This window comes from Zootermopsis nevadensis, unplaced genomic scaffold, assembly GCF_977971745.1.
Source record: "Zootermopsis nevadensis isolate Lab colony 2312 unplaced genomic scaffold, Znev_1.0 Znev_ptg000020l, whole genome shotgun sequence".
NCBI lineage: Eukaryota > Metazoa > Arthropoda > Insecta > Blattodea > Termopsidae > Zootermopsis > Zootermopsis nevadensis.
In genome coordinates this window covers 458,537-482,771 of record NW_028259152.1, presented here as the reverse complement: position 1 = coordinate 482,771, position 24,235 = coordinate 458,537, and the positions used below count along the sequence as shown (strand labels likewise).

The following is a 24,235-nucleotide window of genomic DNA, read 5'->3' as shown; positions in this document are numbered from 1 at the left end:
ATTCGCCAGAGTCAGCTTTGCGTTTGCCAGCATTTAATAAAATATAATTATTTTTGTTTATGTCTTTTTATTTTTAAGTGTTCTTCACATTTTGTGGATTAGGCTGTCTGGCCTGAGTTTAGAATTGACATCTGAAACTATTAATCCGTGTAGAGGTTCCGTAAGTGTCCATAAGACACATCACAGATAAACGCGAACTAGCATCGATGCCTCGAGCTAGGAATTGAACACATGATCTAAATTTTAGAGTGGACCAAGTGCGTCGTCTTACCTCCAGAACACCCACTCTTAAATGTGACGTTTATATTCACGTAAAAGATAGAATGAAATGAAAGTATGTTGCAGGTGCATATTGGAAATAAATAATATAAATGTTTATCTATGGATGGCTGTATGGTGCTATGGGAATATTTACATGAAACAACGAAAAAAATATATTGTTTAATTATTTGTACTTCTGATTTTACATGTTCATGGGAGTCCATCTGTTGTGATAACAAAATAACACACGCATAAATATAACCGAAAGTTTATATTGAACTTTGTTGTGAAATGTTTCATGCGGAACATTTGCCAACAAAAATTTACCTCCAGTCACAGATGAAAATGGAGTACAATTATTATAAAGTTAGTTCCGGTAATCCCATTCTTTGCAGGGACTGAGTCCATCTTCTGTTATTTTAATACTGTCGTAACTAAATTTTATAAATACGGGCATAGACATATTCCTTGTCTCTGCAGCAGAAGTACTGGTCTCGCTTATTCGTCACCTTGCGACCAACAGTGTTATCGCATTTTTTATATATCTTTTTTTTATATCTTAATTGCGTCATGTTTGTGTTTTATTGACACAGTATTTTATTTTCCGTCTATACACAAACTTAAAATAATGTTGTTTAAAATTACTTAAAATTATAACATTCTCAGTAGATACTGCATCTTGTTACATTTTTTGTATTGACGACATGTTTCAATGTGTATTACATCATCATCAGGTCTATCAATTTTAAAAACTGTTGTACATCTTGAGTTGCGTATATTGATTAATTTGATTTGTTTGATTTTAAGTTTTTGTCTCTTCCTTTAAATTTGGAGGTTGTGCTTGGATGTTTTATATCTGTAAAATTAATTTTCAAATCGTGATTTTGGATATTGACATAGGAAATATAATAATTTAAAGAGTTATTACGTAATATAACGTAATACAATGTAAAAGAATCATAAGAAAAAGTAGTAAAAGGTAGTAAAACATACCGGGTTGTAATTGATGTGTTGTGTGTCCGATATTAAGAGACGGTAGACTGCAAGTTTATCGCATTAACATTTTACGTCGTATGAGGTATTGAACGCATCGAGCTGGTATCTAGGGTTCGATCCAGTTCGTGGTATGGTTGCGTGATGACATGAAATTTATCACGTGCCGATCTCCCATCCAAAAGATTCCATCCGATTATAAGGATTCGCTGTCAGCACTAATTCTGAATAGTAACAGCCAAATGGTCGTAATTTGTGAAAACTTTATAAGAAATTCTTTTTCGGGTTATCAGTAGTTACTTTTGTCTTTTGATTCACCAATCCCACTAGATTTAAGGTTCTCACGGTGGTGACTGTTTCCAGGGATGTTGTGCCATGGTGACAAGCATCTCTGAAACGTCTGAAAACTTCTACCAGACTACAGTCAATTTTTATAAGACACTCTTTGCCCCATGTATTCGGGTTATCAGAGGCTGCGTTCCCCTTTAAAAAAGATTTTCCCCTTATGACCCACTAATCCCATTAGTGCCATGTGCTTTGTGTTCAGACAGCTCCAGCTAGTAACTGATTAATCTGAGTGCAGTAGTACATTTTAATTACATTCTCTTATTGAAATGGACCTGTACGTAAGACAATGTTTGCCGAATAACTTACAAGAGAATGCCTATTGCTTTCAGATAGCAACGCGTCCATATTTCCTAATGTGACCTGAAATTGACACCTTGTGTTTTCATTCTGTTTCAGAACTTAAAAAAGAGCGGTGATTTAATTAAACTAAGAGAACACGAAAACATTTCAGTCTTTCATTTTGATGAAATTGTTATATAACTGTGTGACTTGGCATGTAAGCAGCGTACGTCTCAACTTATCTGTGCAAACACTGGTATTAATTTGAAATTAGACTTTATGAACACTGCTGAGGAGCATGTGAACTTTCGTGGTTGAAAATAATAGTGCTGCAATGTGCGAAACATTGCAGGAGAATGATTTATACTATACAGGGTGGTTCAAAAGGTACTTTGCTATTCTCCTACTAGCTTAATTTTGTTTGTTTTTTATTAATGTACAAGGATTACATTAGCAATCTTACAAACGAATTATTTCAGCGGTAAGTTATCAGACTTTCCTACCTTCAATGGCCTCGACTGACTCAGGATAACTTCGGAGGTCGTGGATTCCTATTCGAAAGTTGTTCTCTCTGAATCCCTCTATACGCTCCTTCAGTTTGGCCCTAACCTTTTGAATCACTCTGTATAACTGAACCAGTTTAACTGTTTTTAAGAAACAGTTTTCATGGAAGGAATGTCTTCGCGCGCGTGTGTTATCATATCGATGTATTTCTGGAAGATTTTAGAGAAACAATTGCTGTGATTTAAATTTTTGGTAAGAATTTGTATCTCTCACAGTAAATGTTAGCTTTGTAGCTGATATAACTAAAGAGTAGGTTTTAAAGTTACTTTTTGATATAATTGTTGAATGCATAATGATACGTATTAAATGTTTTATAATATAAAAATAGCTCAGGAAGTCTTTCCATGCTACTTATAACAGTCGACTATATATGTTGGCTTGACGGGTTGCATGCAATCGTTATTTATAAAGATTTATACTGCATAGACAGTTTTTGTGACCCCAGACGTTCGTTGTACGTATCAATTTATTTTTTGCAATGTTCTTCATAACCCCAATATCACCTCTTGGAATATAATATTCTTCAGATATTGTCAGTGAGACATTTATTTTGGGCGTGTGTTCAGACACAAACAGCAACATTTTTTTGTATTGACAAAAATGATGGCATTTCATGAATAGGTAGGGAAACGTGTGATTTTAAGCATTTGTTACAATGTTTGGATCATCAGTACTCAATTCTTAACTATTTATATGTGGAAGGACAGTTTTTGTTGACGAAACATAAAAGACCGTAACGTTTTGAAACGTTTGGCAGTTTTTAATCGTTAAACTAGGAATTCGACTCAGAATGTAGTGGAATATTCAATAAGTTTCCCAGAAATTAAGTGATGTAATGTTATAGAACTAAGAGTAAGAACATGCATGACTCTCTTACTAATAAGTGAATATGTAAGTCAATCTTCTGTACTCTCCATGAACGCTGAATCGATGTTTTAGTCTATTGGTCGACGCACGTGCATTAATACATATTAGCGAACTGCAATAGTGTCAATATTAGTTCTGAGCTATCTGCTGTTCTAGAATACATACCAGTTGGAGCATGCTATGCATCCCAATAGATACCTCAATAATCGCACAAGGGGGAGGGGATCAAATTGTTTGAAGAACATGCCACAGCTTCGAAGGATATTTACCTTGCAGCATAATAGCCATTATCTACCGGTCCTCTCGATGCCCGAATCTCCCTCGTGGACATTTATATTTCTCGGCCAACATTTTACATATTCTCTCCGCAGCTACATCGTGTACTGTAATAATTGTTACCAAACGAACACATCTTATATGTTGAAGATTGCTGTCTTCCGGCATTTCGCGCTGTGTAATCTGGTAGAAATTTACCTCCTTTATGATGGAAGCAATAATACCTTCGAAACATCGGTCATTTTCTACCATATTAAATGGCATACTATCCCAGAAGGCACCCGATAGAATTGCATTCTGCACATGTTTAGAGACACTGGATCCTTTTTAAGTCGAATTTCACGGAACGTTTACTGATAGGATTATAGTTGAGAAAATTTCCCCGAGAGAGTCATCCATTTTGTTTTTCTCTAGCGTGTTTGTCCTGTCGTAAAAGTCAGGAACATGACCGCAATTACGAAGGGTGAGAGGGATAGGGGCAGAGCGAAGGGTGGAGTGTTTTCCAGTCCCTAGGGATGTGCTGCTCTTCATTAGAAAATACGTCGGGTGTATGGGATGCGCTTGTGGCTAGCAGAGCTCAGAATTATACGTGGACTTGGGACATGTCGTCGCAACTTCAACTACTTTTTATGACCGGCAATATAGGAATGTATAAGACCTCAGTTGTTACTTCGCCTACAGATATTAGGGTAGTTTGCAGTATTGTAAACCATGTTTCTTCGTATGTTAAGTTGGACGCTGGAGTAAAGTTTTTGTCTCAATAGCTAGACTGTTGGATTAAAGTAAAAAAGGACGAATTACTCACTGTCGTATATATTTACAAATGTATTTCTATATATTTTGTAACATTTTCTACTTTATGTACATTATCAAATGCTTTTATAGGAATGGGCTTTTCTGAACGCAGTTATGAACCACTAGGTTACATATAAAACGTCGAATGTCTTGACCAGCTGAGTAGCTTCCGAACATTCATGGAGGCCTTGTACGATGAAGTCGGATATTATGTACGATACAGGTCTCTGTTTGTGGCACATGTCTCGAGTGTTTGTATTCCATGACTTAAGCACAGAATTTACTCTGAATTTTCTTACATGTAAATACGCATCCCTGAAGGCATCTTGGAAATGATGCACCTTCATTCATTTACTTTGTCGAGTTCTCAAAACAACTACTGTATCCGTCTAGTACAGAATGTTTGAGGACTACGGCCTTCTAAAACTGTGGATCTCTAATGAATGTATTCCCTTGCTACATAGATTGTATACTCATATTAAAACCTATTATTCCCTTCCATATTCCCACTTATATCTTAATAATTTTATATTTACTAGACGATGGATAATATCCAAGAAAATTTTTATTCAATTGACTTAATGATTTTGTTTTATTATTTACATCTGGTTTTATACAAATTTTATGCTATATTCCATAATTCTACAACATTAGTAGAGTCTGTCACTCTCGTTGTTAATAATAAGCTATTTCTTGAACTAAAAATATTGCTTCATCTGTTTCCTCATCACGAAATATTTAAGTACAAAGTCTCCTTTTCCTTTCTACATAGGAGGCGTCCCATCGTCTCATATCTACACCAGCATCTGTTTCTACAGGCATCTGCATTCCTAGTTATATTTCCTCTGTTGTCAAAACACGTTCCAGTCAGGAGTAGCCCATGCGTTTTCTGCCCTGAGAGACGCCATCACGTTTATTCCATAGCCGAACTTAAGAAACGTTACTGGAAAAAAAGTCCCTGTTTCTCCATCATGGTCAGTTCCTACCGAATTGCTTTTCGCCATTTTCTCTACCACTAGTTTCATCTGCAGTTTCATGAATTCTTGAAGGACAGGAGTACGTTAGAGACAATTTTATTTCTTATTCATTCGTGTCGTGTATATAAGGATATATGTAGTTTCTCTCCTACAGCTACTGAAACTCTTTAAGTATCTCAACTCACGTCTACTCTGCCATAAAAGATAAGGAGATAACTTTTTTTCATGCATTATAATGTTAACTAGTTAACTGCCCGTCAAAAATGACGAGGATATCTAAAGTCGAAAGTATTATCCCTTAAGGTTCAAAATTCCTTACCACTCCAGCTGTTATACAACATAAACATTCATAAATATTATCACATAAGGACCAAAATTCCTTACAAATAATTAATCACTAACTAACATTTGGTTGTTGGTAGATGTTGATGGAAGCGATAACATTTATTGATACACGATTAAAGACGGAATTAACCTACTCCGAATTTATGGCTGAGTTACAGCTTATCCTGACTTAGTTTCCGAAAAATTTTCTGTCTCTCCAGAACATTGGCGTGACAATGCCATGAAATGTGCCGTGGGGTTCCCTTTCTAAGTCCCCACATACTCCATATTCATATTCTGTAGTCTCAGCAGTTGAAACAGAGTAGCTAAATAAACTAAAATAACAACCTTTCTAACTAATGGTGGCATTGGCATCGATAATATTATTATTTCAAATACATACGACAAAGTGCAGTAGTCTACATTTTAAAAATCTCCCCAATAGTGGAGATATATTTTTTTTTATAAAAATTTACCGAAGTTTCAACAAAACTCTTCACGTAGAATAATTGGCCTCGTTCTGTTGAAACAGAATTATCTCGCCCTGAACACTATTTGTGGGCCAAAATAGACCGTGTTTTGAGTCCCATGTAATAAATTTCCTGCGAATGGTAGACAGCTTCCACGTTGTTTGTTATATATAATGACTAACCATAGAATTTTTAGAATATTCCGGTGGATTAAAGCAAATATAATTTTTAACGTTCTTTCTGTGTACACGAAATTCGTAATGATTTTACGCCCTTCTGAATTTATTCATCGGACGAGAGTAGGTACAAGAATTCTTAGCTATTTATTTTTGCTAACTGCTATTCATGTTTTGGTTTGAAGGTAAATGGAGTTACACATGGCTGAAGATGAGTTTACAGTTTGGTAATAGCAACCAACATCCATTTCCTTGGCATGCCAATGAATTTCATAAATAGTTCCGAAAATCAAAGCCGTAATTCGTAAATATGAACTCATATTTGATGAAGGTGACTGTCTTCTGGGTTGTTGCGCCGTGCAGTCTGAAATTCTGCACATTGTAATTGTACTTTTGGATATGGCTGTCTTCTGGGCGATTACCCTGGTGATGGAGGCACCTCTAAAACGTCGGTAAACGTCTACCAGACTACACTGCTCAAGAACCCTGAAGACAGACATCTTTACACTCGCAGGATTTCGATGCTTGTAAGCTTTTCATTAACGTGTTACGTACACGATGTGAAAGTGATATTCTACGCTTCCTTAGGATAAAAGAAAATAGTCTTTAGGATGCGGGCCACAGCGTTAATAAATTAACTAAGAAACAAACGAATGATAAGACAGAAGTTCATTTGGTTACGGAACACGCGCAGTATGAATTATATAGTATAAGCTGAAGAGAAATACAGCAGTGTAGCTCCTTTCACTACCTGTGTTATATAAGCTCGGTTTCGATCTGTATTCCAGATATGTTGTTCAGTGTGTTTTGTGCTGCGTATAGAACGCATTAGGTAATTGAATGAATTTGTCAAAATTTCATTAGGCATGTATTCATTCTTTCCATAGTTAAAACGAACTTTGAGTTGAAAAATAGATGATGTATAGACCTTAGTGGTGTAGGAAATATTTCCTTCGTTCATTAAGAATTATTTATTCTTACCTAATGCATAATGTGAATAGGTTAAATGTGTTTAAAGTTTTAATATATACTACCACGTAAAATATCATTGATAAATGTTCTTAGCATGTAACAGAGAAAGAATACGACGAGGTGAAGATATGATTGCGCAGAGCGTTTTCAATTCCGCTGGCTGGACCGTAAGGGAGCCATGTTTTATGTGTATAGCCGTAACATTTAATGACGTCTTAAATTGCAGCGAGTCTTGAACACTGCTCAACGCCTCATAGCTGTCTTCTCTCGTATGCAATGTGTAATCAGGAACACGATATACCGCTGCATTCTGGTCGGTTTCTCGTTTTAATGACGTTTTTTTGAGAAGCCTTGGGCTATACATATGCGACACGGTAAGGAAAGAATATATGGAAATATTGCATAATGTTTCTTCATTTTAGTGTACGACGGTGAAAAAAAAACGAATCACGAAATAAATTAAATTGTCCCACGAGTTTTATCGTTTTATATAGAGATAAGAAACACACGTCTTGAGAAACTTTGTTGAAATTATCATTAGACACATTAGTTTAGTGGTGCGTTTACTGATGAACGGAAACGTAACTGTCACTTTCCGGGTCCCGGCAGGAACTGCATGACTGACCGCCAAGCACTACAAGTATCACTGCATAAAGACATAAGAGTTGTTAAAATAATTATTATATTTGTTTACCGTCAAATCACAATAAAATAGTAAGATAAGATAATTAAAATGATTAAAATATCATCTTATGTTCCGATGTAAATCGAATGCTCGATATGGAACATAAGATGATATTTTAATCATTTTAATTATCTTATCTTACTATTTTATTGTGATTTGACGGTAAACAAATATAATAATTATTTTAATTAATATCACAATATGACGCAGCTTTACTATCTCATAAGAGTTGTTGAAAATTATGTCACTGTGACATGTGCTTTAACGGCGAACGCATTGTATATTGACGTATTTACACGATGAACATTTTTAAAGAACTTATTTAACTCTTAAATTAAAATATTTTTTACATAAAAGATGTTTTTACATGGAAGATGTACACTTTTGATGTCCTCTTGGTCTACTGTTCTTCATGACTATCTCGCCGCGAGTATGGCACGCTTCTGAAAAAACTCAAATTACCAAAATTAACCCATAAACATTGAGCGGTGATACAGCATTTACTGAAGACACGGAATTTCTTATAACGGGGAGAAAGAACTGACTGGGAGGTGAATTATAGGAAAGAGCTTACGTAAGCGTTCTGAGTAAGGAGACAGAGAACTTAGAACATCGTATTGCTAATGTAGTGTGTAGCAGAGGCTGTACCACCCCCGTCTCTCTTCCCATTATTATGCCCAGTCATGGTTCTGTAGCTTATCACTACTCCAACAGGGAGTCTGTTGGGGGGGGGGGGGGGGGGGTCGATAGCACATCTTCAGTAAACACTGACACACACGTTTATGCATTCATATAAAGTTCCAACAGCACAGTGCAATTTTTAATCGAGTTGAAACACTGTATCTGTATATTAAAAAATATATTAGATTAGGTTATACGCATGTTGAAATGTAATTATTGAAATAATTAAGAACGAATTATTATAAACTTGTTTGTCATGAGAGATTTTATGTCATACGCTGTAGAAAACTGATCTATAATAGGAAATTAGTTACAGAATGAAAAGAGAAATTGGAACGAGGGAGAAGAAATGGGTAGAGGAATAGGAAAGTTGAAAGGAAGGCAAGACTAGAAAATACATCACAGAAGAATATCGAAGTAAGTACAGAATACAGTCGTATCTTTGGATGAGGGACTTTATACACTCCTAGTCGCTGAATACATTCTTTGTTCAGTGACGATGAATAAGGACAATTGTAAAATTAATTTATTTCTATAATTTTTTTCTTATAAATTTTTGTTTTCTTTAAGGGTTAAGGAGCAAACTGCAAAGGAGCTGCACATCTCTCCGTGTTGCTATTCCTTCGTACTTGGTAAGTCTACCGTTTCTTTGTTTTTCGTGTAATGTCATAAAATTTTAAATTTCCCTTGTGGTTCTTTCGTGTAGTCGCATACGCAATGTATTCCGATAGTTTAGTCACAACTGTGTTTTGTCTACTGAATAGCGCTCAGTTCGAAACAAAGTCTACGTCAGAAACACGCTAAATTTTGTGTTAGTATTGTTGGTAGTAGGAAGTTTTTCCTCAAATGACGTACTCTTAACATCGAGTTTCATTAAAGGTAATGTCTAGAGCATCGATACCTGAATTTGCGGATACATACAGATCACGAATAGTGTTTTTCGTATTTTTAAAATACGCTTTAGAATTAAATTCACATGAGCACACACACATGTATTAATTGCAACGGTACACACAACATTAAAATTTAATCGCATATTTCGAATTATATAAAGTTTTAATCTAATCTGACCTTTAGTTTTTAAAATACTGCTCTATGCAATACATTCTTGTATATGATATTATTGAAAGAGACTGTTAATTATTACACTGTGCCTGATTACAGTTTACAAACCAGAATTCTATTGTTAATTTCTCTAAGCTAGGCTAGTTAAGATGTTTTTAATCTTTTATTGATTCCGACGTGTTCAAAGAAGCATATTAATACTCTTTATGGGATTATAATAGTTTAATAGAATCTCTTTAGAGATATTTGTAGTGACCGTTTTCACCGGAGTATACAAAATGCCAGTACGTTGTGTCCCGTATTTCCCTTTGTTATAAAATCATGTGAGAAAAACATAAGCGATGTTACTGCGTAAAATCTCGGAAGTGCGGAATGTGAAGGTTCAGCCTAGTTTATAACACAGACCGCTTTGTCTCTTTATAACTTCATTACCCTGGCGATTGTTTATACAGCGCTGTAGGTGTAAGCATTAGTCAGTGAAATCCCTTCAGCGGAATAAATTATCACGTGGTCAATTAACGCAGACAATTATAGATCCTTCCTCTGCGGTCCTCTTTCTGAACAACAGTGTTCTCTCTTTACTCACAACTCTTGGATTAATAATACAAAGGTTGAAGGTATACTATCCGAAATAGCACTTAGCATTACTAGGTCCATTTGTCAGCTGGGTTTTACCTTACTTGGAGCTCAGAATTCTGTTGTTTTAAACCTTCATTTAGGTTTATATAGGTCCGTATATTCCAAACAGAACTACTGCTCTTTTTAATATTATTGTAGTGACACATCGGTATTGGTCTTCTACGTTGTATCGCCGTAGGAACTTGTAAGAAGATACCATTTTAGTAGAACATACTACCTCGATTTTTATTCCTGAAGAAGCAGATATTATGTTCCTCCGAAACGTTGGTACCTACCGGTATAAATATACTTGGCGTTATAGTCCGAAGATCAACACAGACGTATTCACTGCAATGATAATCTAAAATCTCAAGTTATAGAAATATGTTTTAACTATTCCGTCATCCTCAGGCACTATATTGTTACAGTGGTTTCACTCATCTTTACTGCCACACTGCCCAGTTCTAAGCAGCAGAGATAATTATATAAAATGTGTCTAATTAATGTAAGAACATTGATTATTTTAAATTTATTTAACAAGAGAGAAACACCATATGTTCACAACTGTCTGGAGGCCGTCTTCGACATCTTCAATTCGAGGACGTACCGGGTGTTTGTGATGTGGTACACGTTTAGCATGAAGACTGCCGATCAAGATTTCACGCTGAACCTGGTGTATAAGCTACCCGTAGGTACCACTGTTAGAACAGAACTTTGTCATAAGGACGCGAATTGACGTTAACGTGTGACTAATTATGATATTTCAAATTAAATTATGTAATCGATATATAAGCTCTTCAGTTAATGTTAAAAGTACTTTTTACTGTCGAACACTCATACATAAAAGATTTGATGTCGTAAATATTACAGTTTGATACAGAAGCGCTGTTGCCTAGTTGATGGACCCATTATGTAGTAATCGGTCCATTAGGGTTACAGCGAATCGCAACACGTCCTCGCCTGTGCGTGGCTGTAGGATAATAATGATGCACCCAAATGCAGGCAGGGCCGTGATGTATTACTGATAACAGTTGGATTAACTGTATGGAACAACCACCTGGGACACGAGCATTACTTATTGAAAGTAACCACTGGAGGGTGGAACAAACGGAAGGGATTGTACAACTGGTCCCCCGTCCTACGACTTATTTAGTCAGGTCCCACCCCCCGGTACGTATAATGATCACAATCGATCAGATTCCAATGACATGTGTACGCGGTATAGTTGATGTTAAATAATAACGTAGCCGGATTCTGGTCGAACTCCGGTCCTCGCCATCGAATAGTGCCCGAATTTATAACTTGTTGGGCAAGGCCGTAGTCTAGGCAACACGGAGTTTTCCTCCGGGGGCTTCCCCGGTTTCTCCGTGGCATCCCAATAATTACTCCATTCACACACAGAAGAAGGCAATGGCAAACCACTTCTGGATCATCTGCCAAGAACGTATATGAACAGGTCCCAGTCCGAGAAAAGGATGGAAGGATCCTGTTCATATGGACCTGTCGTCAGACAGAACACTAAATAAAAAAAAGAACTGGTTTGCAAGTGTTTCACAAGGTCGCAGGTGAAAGGGTGTAGCCTCGTCTGTTTACCACAGTTGGACCTAGGAGGGTAAAGATAGTCTTGGCTGTGGGGATGAATTTGTGAAACGGAAACTACATCTCCACCCCCACTAAAAAACTAGAGGGTAACTCTACCCAATTTCTTGGGCGTCAGGGTTAAAATACGTAATATAAACCAGCCGGCCCGTTGAACAGAATTATATTTAAAAATTTTAGGGCGGCGTGTATGAAGACGGCTGACGTTTCAGAGGTGCTTGATAGAACCAGCTGACACCTCTGAAACGTCTGTAAGCTTCTACTAGACTACACGGCGCAACAACGCAGAAGACAACCATCCTCGTGAAACGAAATATTCACCAGTTTTTTTTAGAACTAACCTAAAATTATGGCATTCATATCCCATAGCATACACGGATCGTGAACTTATCATTATTTTTGGTATGTTCAAGTGATGTTCTCTGTTTAGGAGACGTGTAGCTTACTCACCTAAAGTTTCGTGGTTTTTATAATAGCACATAATGGGGTACCCTTCCTGCCCCAGAGGCTCATATATCTGCATTACATAGGGTCACAGAGACCGAACGTGTCTGTCGATTGGTTAGCAATTCTTCTTCCTATTCGGGAGGTCCCGTGTTAAAGTATCGGCCCAGATACAGAATATTCTGAGATATTTCGTGGTTTGCCCCATTCCCTTCGTTCTGATGCCGTGATAATATAAATAAGTAACCCACTACCACTTCTTTGGATATCCTTTCCAATTCATTAGTCGTCTGTTTTGAGAAGGAATGGGTTACTGAGTGATATCATCGAAGGCCAGGTTGAAGGAAAGCGAGGACTGGGAAGAAGATTGATACAGCTAACCGACGACCTTAACCAAGGAAAGAAGATGACGTTCCAGGAATTAAAGCGAGAAGCCGAGAATAGGGACAACTGGAGAGCTCTTTTTGGGCAGAGCAATGGACCTGTCGTAAGACAGAACACTTAATAATAATAATAATTATTGACACTGTAAAGGCCTGTATGCAAAATTAATATCCGTGTCGTTAACTGCCTATAAATAAATAAATAAATAAAATACATAAGGATCTCAGAATATGTTCCAGGAACGGGAATGAGTGAGCTTATTTGGGAAGCGAGGTCTAGTTCCACGCATTCGTAATTCAGGTATAAGATGAAATAGAATCTATATCGTAGGAAATTTTAAAGGTATAAAACCAGCTAGATTGAACATTGTGACATAATGCAAAGAGGACGTCTTCCCAAACTGTTATAAGTTACAAATAGTTACACCGAGATCGCCTATGAAGAGACTTTTGAACTATTAACGTCGGTACGGGTAAACAAGAGACCTAACTCTTTGAATGGTATTTTCCGATGGTGATGGAGTTACAGATATAATAAATTACCAAGGAAAAAAATGGTATAAATAGCTAACAATTAAGCGTCGTCTGTTCATACGACACTGAAATAATTGTGGCCAATGTAGTTAATATCTACTTCCACTCCAAATCGGTCTGCCTGTGGAGGTTGGGAGGGTTGGACGAGGGCAATCACCTAGAATGACCGTGCAGGCATTCGCTGGAGGCCCACTGAGGATTGACCCCACATCTTTACCACTTCCATTCAATCCTGTGGTTCTAGTCGGCAATGGAGAATAAACGACTGGGTCATGATTTTTTGAAGGGTCAATAAACTATGGTTTTGCGTTGCAAAGACTACTATAGTGGATTGGTCTTCAGAAACGCTGTGGGTTATTTGAGCGAAGCCTGCTAACTACAGAACCAACAGATATTTAAACTTGTAATCGTTTCCTGAATTTATATCTTTTACTAACTAACTAACTAGATGGCTTACCGACCCCGAAGGTTCATCACCGAATTAACCAAAGCCCTCCACCGGACCCTGTCCTGGGCCAACAAAATCCAGTTTCCTTCAACTCCTATCTCCCATAGATCCCGCCTGAGATTATCCTCCCATCTATGTCTAGGTCTCCCCAGCGGTCTCTTCCCTTGAGGTTTCCCAACCAGTGCCCGGTGCACACCTCTTGTCCCATCCATGCGCGCTACATGTCCCGCCCATCTCACTCTTCTCGACTTAATCACCCTCACAATACTGGGGGAGCTGTACAGATTTTTAAGCTCGTCATTGTGCAGTTTTCTCCACGCCCCATCGTCTTCCCTCTTAGGCCCAAATATTCTCCTCAACACCCGATTCTCAAACACCTGCAATCTGTGTTCCTCCCTTTTACTGGCTTAGAAATTCACGGGTTAGTCCTCGTAGGTTTAGAATTCCATAGACCACATATAACGCACTGCTGAAGGACAGAGGCTTAATTAGACGATTTCAAGGAAAATACATTAGTGACCTGCAGAAATCTGAGGTGTTTTAGACATTTAAAGTTTGGTAGTTTTGTGGTAAGATAAGAAAAATATTCCTTTAGCCAAGGATCATATCTGTAACACGTGAACCTACATGATGACGCTTCTGTTGAAACATGTTTTATAAAATATTATTTTAATACGCATCGCAGAGAATGTCATATACACAAAACATTATTATTACAGAATTTCCGTAAGTTTCTCGTATTCTATCACGGAAAATTTGGATCTTTTATACAAGTTTATAAGCCACTACAAATTCATGATTTAGTATAAGTTATAAATTTCGAATTCCATGTTTTTAGGTACAGGTTGTAACATTTCAATCTGATGGTTGTTTTCTCTGCCATAATGGCCAACTGTCTTGAGGATTATCTAAACAGCATAAACTGCACTCCATATTTCGCGGTGTTTCTCAGCGTCAATGCTTTATAGTCACATAAAATATTTAATGTACGTAGCTCGGATAAGGAAGTAAATGTTCGCTGCAGTGTTTGTTTTTACATTTCACGTTGTCAGCGTATGAGAACAAAGTGGGCCGTAAATCAAGCAAATTCGCTTGTAAAAAGAAAACACGCTTAGAATTTGTGAAAGCATTCGTGCATGAACAAATAAATACACTTGCATTGATTAAAAATGTTAACTTGACTCTCTGACTAACTCTTTAGAACAGACCCTTCTGAAAAGCTTGCCTAGTCAAGAAATTCTCCGTCTTTGATGAAATTCTGAAGGTTAATTGTCCTGAGCCAGATGAATTCAAACCCCGTCCCTCCAACCCAATTCCCTATAATAAAGGTAATTAACTGAAAAACTAAAATATATCTTCTTACTTTGAATAATCTTAGCAACGTCTACAACGAAAACCTTAGAAATTAAATCCATTAGCGTGCTTGTCAACATGATGGCTGAACCCTGTTTATAAGAAATTACATTGTCAGTTTTCGGGAATGTATAATACCGTATATCATGAATGTCGTAACCTTCTTCACTAAATAAAAGGAGAGTATACTTTTATTTTCTGATTCTTATTTCGCCTCACAATTTAACAAGAATTGCCTTTATCAGTCGGTTTCTTGCCAATTGTCTGCACTGTTTTATTCGGGGAAAAGTTACCGTTCCATCCAGGAAGGTTCAGATTATGTAGCGTCGAATTACAGGTTGATTAACGAACAGTAAACGGGAAAATATATGGAAGGCAGATTTCATTGTCTCAGTTAAGGTTTTACATCGGTGTTTTCCCGGAGGGACTGAGGGAAACCACGGGAGTCCTCATTGAGGGTAACCATTTAGCATGTTTAACGTAGCCCACGTTTTAATTATAACTGATGTGCGCTTCAGTAAAATTAGTGTATAGAGGTTTAAGTTATGTTGGAAGAACATACGAACAAACATAATTTTTTGGACATAAATTTAAAAGGAAAAAAAAAACATAATTATGGATTTGTTTTGCAAAGGGTATAATTTTAGTTGAAATAGAGGCGTTCAAATTTTGTTGATCACAGTGCCCCATTAAAGTTAGAAGAAAGAAATGCTTTTGAGGTCTGATGTACTCTATACCTGAGACGTTAGAGAGTCTGGAAGCACTGTGTCATTAAACATAAACTTAGCATACTTTGTTCGTGCTCTTGCTGTATATAAAAGTAGTCAAAAATTCGTGAGTGAGAAGGAAACGGCTGTGTCCGTATCACTGGCCTACTTTGACCTCTATTGTGTTACGTTTACAGTAGCGTTTTCCTTTAAACGACCTGCTCACCGGGCCCTGTTTCCTTTTTCATTCTCTCCTGAACCCCAAGTATTCAATCGTGTGGAAGAAAAGACAAGTCATCAAAGTTTTAGCAAACGTTTCAGCCAAAGTACAGAGTAAGGTAGAAGGCGTTAAGGGAATAAGGTGGAATGGTTCGAAAACAGGGAAGAAGATGCGATGAATGTGAAGAAGGAATGAGAGAAACATTCTTCTTTACTTTACTTCATCTCTTTTGTGTCCTCCCGGTGTGGACAAGAGATGAACAAGGAGAAAAATTCCAGTAGCGTTGTCTCCCGTTTCTCGTGATTGAAATGACCCTTTGGTTCTTGTGTAGGTTTTGCAACCCATTGGACTTTCTTAAGCTGCGATGAATACAACCTGGACCATACAAATAAACCTGTCTCGAGTACTTTTCTGTTTTCAGCTAATAACGAAAGTCTGGGCGAAAATAATGCGACTGTGATGACGCACAACGTGTGTATGTAATATTCCTTCGTAAGATTTGAGGTTTTCACAGCGGTGATTATGAAGATTTCTGTCTTCTGGGTTGTTGCGCTGTGTAATCTGATAGACGTTTACCGACGTTTCAGAGGTCATACTGCCTCCGTCATCAGAGTATGAAGATTTCTGTCTTCTGGGTTGTTGCGCTGTGTAGTCTGATAGACGTTTACCTACGTTTCAGAGGTCATACTGCCTCCGTCATCAGGGCGATTCTTTCTAAGTTATCTACGCTATGAAGATTTCTGTCTTCTGGGTTGTTGCGCTGTGTAGTCTGGTCGATATTTACCGACGTTTCAGAGATCATACTGCCTCCGTCATCAGGGCGATTGAGTATGAAGATTTCTGTCTTCTGGGTTGTTGCGCAGTGTAGTCTGGTCGATGTTTACCAACGTTTCAGAGGTCATACTGCCTCCGTCATCAGGGCGATTCTTTCTAAGTTATCTACGCTATGAAGATTTCTGTCTTCTGGATTGTTCCGCTGTGTAGTCTGGTAGATGTTTACCAACGTTTCAGAGGTCATACTGCCTCCGTCATCAGAGTATGAAGATTTCTGTCTTCTGGGTTGTTGCGCTGTGTAGTCTGGTCGATGTTTACCAACGTTTCAGAGGCCATACTGCCTCCGTCATCAGGGAGATTCTTTCTAAGTTATCTACGCTATGAAGATTTCTGTCTTCTGGGTTGTTGCGCTGTGTAGTCTGGTCGATGTTTACCAACGTTTCTGAGGTCATACTGCCTCCGTCATTAGGGCGATGAATTCAACAGCGCAACAACCAGAAGACAGAAATCTTAATATTTCTTCCTTTGGCGTCGACTGCTTACAAGGATATTACCATTAATCTTAAATAATAGGGTATGATGATGTGAACTGTTTCCACCTGGTTCAGGATTGGGACTAGTTGCATACAGCCTGTGAAGTTTGTTCTGTGAAAAGTGGGGCGTTTATAGATTACCTGAGCGACTGTTAGTTTCTCAACAGGGAATGTTCTCCATGGGATTCGTTATTACACGGGTCTCTACGTTATTCAAAAGTTTATATGCGTGAGGTATCTTCCGTGAGTTTGAATTTTGTATTCACCATTACCCTAAGGAGTAGACCTATACCAATGAAAGAGAAACAAGTTTATCAGCATCACAAAAGCAATTCTGAAGTTGTTTCAATATCACAAATCGATAGACAGCTTGCCCTTCATTCTCTGGTACGTATAAATGGATCCATCAGTTTTGATAGTAGTGGAATCCATCTTGGTTGAGGTTCTGCCCCTCCCATTTGCTGTCTCCGGTCCCTTGACGATAAGTGACAACTGAAATATCACTTGGCTTCAACGTAGCGGTTTCTCTCGGTCCATAACAATGTTGCAGGTGTATTCGGTATCAGGGAAACGCCTTTAAGTAGCCTAACCCGCCTGGAAGTATTCTGACGTCGCCATATTTACGCATGTGCATAATTTTGACTGATGAATCCAGGTAACGGTGGCCGCCCATTGGAATTGGTGTCGAAAGGTAGCAAGCAGCTCCGTCGTTTTTCGGACAGCAGATGCAACTTCTGTTACCATTTGATTTCATATAATATTTTGATGCAGAATTTTCGATGGATATGTTTTTGCCCTTTATTTGTATCCAAATGACACGCAAAAACAACGTCGTATTTTGACCTAGAATTGCAAATATTTAAATATTGAAGATAACTGTCTTGTGGGATGTTGAGCCTGGTAGATATTGACCGACGTTTCAGAGGAGATTACTGCTTCCATCATAGCACCTCTGAAACGTCGATTAATTTCAAGACATGAGTGGACGACGCGTCTCAGACACTCAGATGGAGAAAATGTACACACTTATAGAACCAGAGTATTTATTACGGTGTTAACAAAAACACCTTTTGATCCAGTCCTGAGCTAAATGGATAGAACGCAATTTCATACTATATTTTTTTTATTAATAGTGTTCTGTCTGACGACAGGTCCATATGAACAGGATCCTTCCATCCTTTTCTCGGACTGGGACCTGTTCATATACGTTCTTGGCAGGTGATCCAGAAGTGGTTTGCCATTGCCTTCTTCTGTGTGTGTGAATGGAGTAATTGTTGGGATGCCACGGAGGAAAACTCCGTGTTGCCTAGACCACGGCCTTGCCCAACACAAGTTATAAATTCGGGCACCGCCGGGAATCGAACCCGAGACCCCAGGATTACAAGGCCAGCGTTCTAACCGCTAGACCACAGTGGCATATACTATATTTATCTGAAGTAATTTTTAACATTCTTTCATATGCACCTATACCACAGAAGTGGTCTTTTACCTTCAGGATTACGACCAAAGTTCTATGTGCAATCATTATCATTCATTTGCGTCCTACATGCCACACCCACATAGTCCTTATGGGGTTAAATACCGTAATAATACGGGTGTGGTGAAGGGTACAAATCATAAAGCTTAACACCATGCACCTTTCTTCAGTTGTTTGTAACTTTCTCACCCTTACGTACGTTTTCTCCATAATTCTGTGTTCCTCATACATATTCAATGTATGACTTCGATTATGCACACAGCAATCCTCATTGCAGTATTCTGTAGCTTTGATAGTTAATTGTGGCTGTGTGGGCGAGTGGTATCGATTTTAGTGCAAAATTTACGAGGAAAAAATCGATTAACATGTGTCCATGTTAGAGCTCACAACATTATGGTCGGAATACTGACATCGTGAACGTCCGATTTTAGGCCGATATGGATTTATTAAACTTTTATAGATCTGGAGTGCATGAAAGACCAGCCACACTAATTGCCAGCTTCCATTTTGAAATTACTATTTTACCGCGAGAAGTACCTTCGTCGCTTAATGGCCCTGCATAATTACAAAATGACTTTGCCATTCGGTCTGTCTTCTGTAATCTGTTGACGATTTTACCTGTGACGTTCGTTTATGTACTGGATACCGATTACTATGTACATGTCCACGTCCCTCTTCATCATAACACAAAGCACAGAAATCAATTTACTCGTAGAATTAGCACTGATGTCTTTTTGAAGTATAGTTCAGCAGGTCTGAGTTTATATAATATAGAGCTCTCGTGACAACTTAATTTAATAAAGTATATATGGGCCATCAGCCGCGTCAGGTGGTCGTAAAAACCGACGTTTCGGGAGCCGTCGCGGTCCTCGTCATCAGGGAGTATTGCTTATGTCGTCAGCGAAAGATTTACGCCAGCATTTAAAACCACCCGTTAAAATCTTTAACTAATTGTAAATATTTAATGAAACTAAAGCAATTATCTGCAAAGTTGAAGCGAAAATTGTTAGTGTTTAAATTGTAATTTGGGAAGTTAAGTAATTTAGTGCTCTCAACAGTAAGGGAGTAGAATTTGATTAATTTAATTCGCGAGCGTTGCGTAAAAAGCACGCTGTAGCAGCTTGGAACTTGAGAACCATTTATGGAGGTTAGGTACGAATATATTGAATAAGCAGTCGCGGATAGCTGACGAGGGGTGGTTCACGAGCTTGGGGTTGGGCGTAAGGCTAACGGCATTTTACCGTAAAAAAGTATTGTTACGAAGAATTATACCGAGCCTCGGCCCAGGACAGGGTCCGATGGTGGGCTTTGGTTAGTTCGGTGATGAACCTTCGGTCTCCTTAAGCCATCTAGTTAGTTAGTTAATGAGAACTGTAGCACTTTCCCAGTTTGTTCCGTGTAACTGCCTCTGAACATTAAGTTTTATGGGTAAGTAAGGTAATAATTTTTTGATCCAAGATTTTGTCTTGAATTTCAAAACGTACTTCATTCAAAGTACGAGATACTGCAATAAATTAGTGTATCAGAATTGATTGTATTTGTTTGGGTGTTAGAAGGGTGTGGAAATTGGTTATTAAAACGATTACATAATCAAAGGGTATTAAAGCTGTAAGACTTGAGGTTCTCACAGCGGTGAATATGAAGATTTCTGTCTTCTGGGTTATTGCGCTGTGTAGTCTGGTCGATGTTAACCAACGTTTCAGAGGTCATACTGCCTCCGTCATCAGGGCGATGAAGACAGAAATCTTGGTATTAAAGCTGTTCAAATATCGTATACTTCTGATTTAACAATTATTATTATTGTTATTTATACAAATCATAAACTTTTAAAACCGCAAGCGGTAGTAGCTAGTCAATTTGAAATTAGTTGTCCAAGAATTCGCCAGGCTTCCATTGTAGCTTCCCTTTACTCTGCATAAAACAAACTACCATCTCCGCAGCCTTAACCTAGAATAAAGACCAGTATTCTGATACAGAATTTCCTCGATTTTGCGAATAAGAGGAAGTAGTGTGGTAAAAAGTAACTTTCCTGTTTAACTTCCAGCAAGGGTGATACTCACGTAGGTAATGCGGGTTCGTAGTTTGGGAATTGCATGGAAGAGGGGTGAGGGGAGGTTTCAGTAATACCTGAACCGGTGGATATATTCTACTACGTCACCTGAGAATCCACCCCTCGTTATTCAATGGACCCTTCTTCCAGTTTCGTCTTTTACATTCTCTTCTTCACGTCGTCGCTTGAACACCATATATACCACGGCATTTCGATAGTGAGTATGTATCCATCCGATAAGAAACTTGGGGTGTTACAAAGGAAAGACACCCCTATCTTGCCACCCCCCCCTTTCGTCAACGATCTCTTTGCAAGGATCTTACAGTCAGGCCCTGCAAACACACCAATAAAACAACAATATCGGGTATTTTCTTATATTATAAAAATTCGTGATTTGTCGTCGTCGTCAAAAAATGACGTCATCAAACAAGTAAACAAACGATTAAATAAATGACTTGAGTAAGACACTGAACTAACACTTACACAAGATTTTAAAACGCAAGCTACCCCCCCCCCCCCCGAAGGGGGGTTTGTTGCATTTCAAAAACTTGACCAACACCCCGAAGGGGGGTTTGGTCAAGTGTTTAACCCCCCATTCGGGGGGGTTGGTTTAGTTTCTTACTCAAGATTTTAAAACGCAACCAACTCCCCCGAAAGGGTGGGGGTTGGTTGCGTTTTAAAAACTTGACCAACACCCCGAAGGGGGGTTTGGTCAAGTGTTTAACCCCCCATCCGGGGGGGTTGGTTTAGTTTCTTATACAAGATTTTAAAACGCAACCAACTCCCCCGAAAGGGTGGGGGTTGGTTGCGTTTTAAAAACTTGACCAACACCCCGAAGGGGGGTTTGGTCAAGTGTTTAACCCCCCATTCGGGGGGGTTGGTTTAGTTTCTTACTCAAGATTTTAAAACGCAACCAACTCCCCCGAAAGGGTGGGGGTTGGTTGCGTTTTAAAAACTTGACCAACACCCCGAAGGGGGGTTTGGTCAAGTGTTTAACCCCCCATCCGGGGGGGTTGGTTTAGTTTCTTACACAAGATTTTAAAACGCAACCTACCCCCCCCCGAAGGGGGGTTGGTTGCATTTCAAAAACTTGACCAAACCCCCCCCCCCCCCGATGAGCTCCGAAAGGAGCGCTCTGTTCTAGTACTTACAAATACACATGTAATGTGATCTCTTCGTGTTTTTCAACAAATAAGCATGTCAATTTTGGTGCAGATAGGATTACCTGTTATCGAGTATAAACCCACAACTTCAACTTCGTACGATGAGTTGTGTAGGCGAGCTTCCGTTTTATAGATAATGAATACAGTAGGATTCTGCACGACAAAATCGAAGGCACGGCAGTGTTGGACGACGGAAGAAAACGAGGACGGAATAAAGAAATTCGAGTTTTTCGGAACTGAAGGTGGAAGTCAAGCGAAGTCTGCGATATGAGTCTTAAGTGATGGCTGGATGTTATGAGAGTGTATGGGGAGGTTCAGACGGAAAGGGAATGTAAATGGCAGAAGCAAGGGAGGGGAACGCGAGGAAGTTAAGGTGGATCGTATATCGAGTTTTGTGGTGACATTCGTGGTTCTTCATAGACTCACTTGGGACCATGTATCAGGTGCTGGATATTCCTACCTTCAGAGAGGGGTAGATAACACGCCAAACTTGTAGCTAATACCTTTCTTCGGCGAATTTATTTTCTTTCTTACAGTTTAGGTGCATATTTGATTTTCCAGTTTCCCTCTGATTTCCTTTTTTACCTTATATTCTTGCCACTTCCTTCTGTTATATTCTAATAAATTTCAGTATACATGAAGATACGTCTTTTATCAAGCTCCCACTACTCACCACCCTAACGTCTTCATTATTATTAGTATTTTATCCTTATCAGAAGGACGAACGGACATTGCCTAGGAACCTTTATCAGTATATTCCCCCCATCCCAAGAAACATTGTCACACTTCTGAGCCAATATATTTTTCTCTTTGATTTTACTCTTTTGTTGTTATTTCCAACTCTCTCTCGGCTTTGGCTTCAGACGGTTAGCTAAGCGAGTTTAATCTACAGTAGCTTAGTCCAAACATGCCACGTATTAAGATTAACATCGGAAGCGAACCACTAATCATAAGGCGGAATGCGACTGTTCACTCTCCCCTACCTGTTTCGAACATTCCACAAATATTATTAGTGGGTACTCTGAAAAAGGATATGTTATCGTATATCTAGACGTATAACGAATGGGAAGATTATCGACCACTTCTATGATGTACTGAAACCGACACCATATTCGCTTCCTTACTCATTTTTACCACAGGACGTACTCAAATACTCAGCTATTTCAGGGGTAAACAACATCGTAAAAATATATTTTGAATGTGGTTCGTGCAAGATGAAGACATTCGGTAGTAATCCGGTCATTTTTTGGGTTCTGTTAACCATGGAAATCAAAATAAACAATACATACTTCAAAACAAAATTAACAACTTGTAATCTTCTTTAAAGAGAAACTGGTCATTATAGGAAACTTGAATGTGCAAAATTGAAATCCGAACGTCAAAATAGTGTAACATTAGCCACTTTGAAAGGAAAGGAAATTAAATATTTTTATATATTAAATCTTGTCCGTCTAATGACAATAATTCTTATTAAATATTAAAATATTACAATAATTAACATTTTAAAATATTTAAAATATTAAATGATGTTCTTTATCGAAATGTTCGATTTACATTAGACCATCATTTTTCATGTTTCACTACATGTTTCAGTTCCTAAAAGAACCATCCTCAGGTGTATATAATTATATAAAGCTTCAAAACGATAAATAATTCAAATACAATTTTCATACATTATGCTAGCTTACATGTTTATCAGATTTTTACCAGATGTCAAATGATGTTCTTTTTCAGATTTTTATTCCATTTTTAATAACACACTCAGTGTGGGTGAACGTTTTGTTGTTTTTGTATCAGTCTGTAATGTAAATAACATAAAGGTTAAATGAATATTAGTAAAATAGAAAATAAAGTAATATATATTGAAGATAATTTTTGAAACATACCAGAAATGGTTCTTTTAGGAACTGAAACATGTCGTGAAACATGAAAAATGATGGTCTAATGTAAATCGAATATTTCGATAAAGAACATCATTTAATATTTTAAATATTTTAAAATGTTAATTATTGTAATATTTTAATATTTGATAAGAATTATTGTGATTAGACGGACAAGATTTAATATATACTTATTATATCACAATATATAAATATTCTTATGCAAACACTCATTATTTTGTAGGATTTCAAGTTCTTTCGGCGGTGGATAGAAAGACTGATGTCTTATGGGTTGTAGTACCGCGTGGTGTGGTAGAGA

General features: G+C 38.0%; 1 protein-coding gene across 1 annotated transcript in view; it reads left to right on the top strand.

The window, feature by feature from the left end:
- LOC110830094 (discoidin domain-containing receptor 2) overlaps positions 1 to 24,235 on the top strand; it is a 342,861-nt gene that overhangs the window by 72,294 nt on the left and 246,332 nt on the right. The window contains exon 2 of the mRNA XM_087351873.1: positions 9,239 to 9,300. The gene's annotated coding sequence lies outside the window, so the exon portion shown is untranslated. The remainder of the gene's footprint in view (positions 1 to 9,238; positions 9,301 to 24,235) is intronic.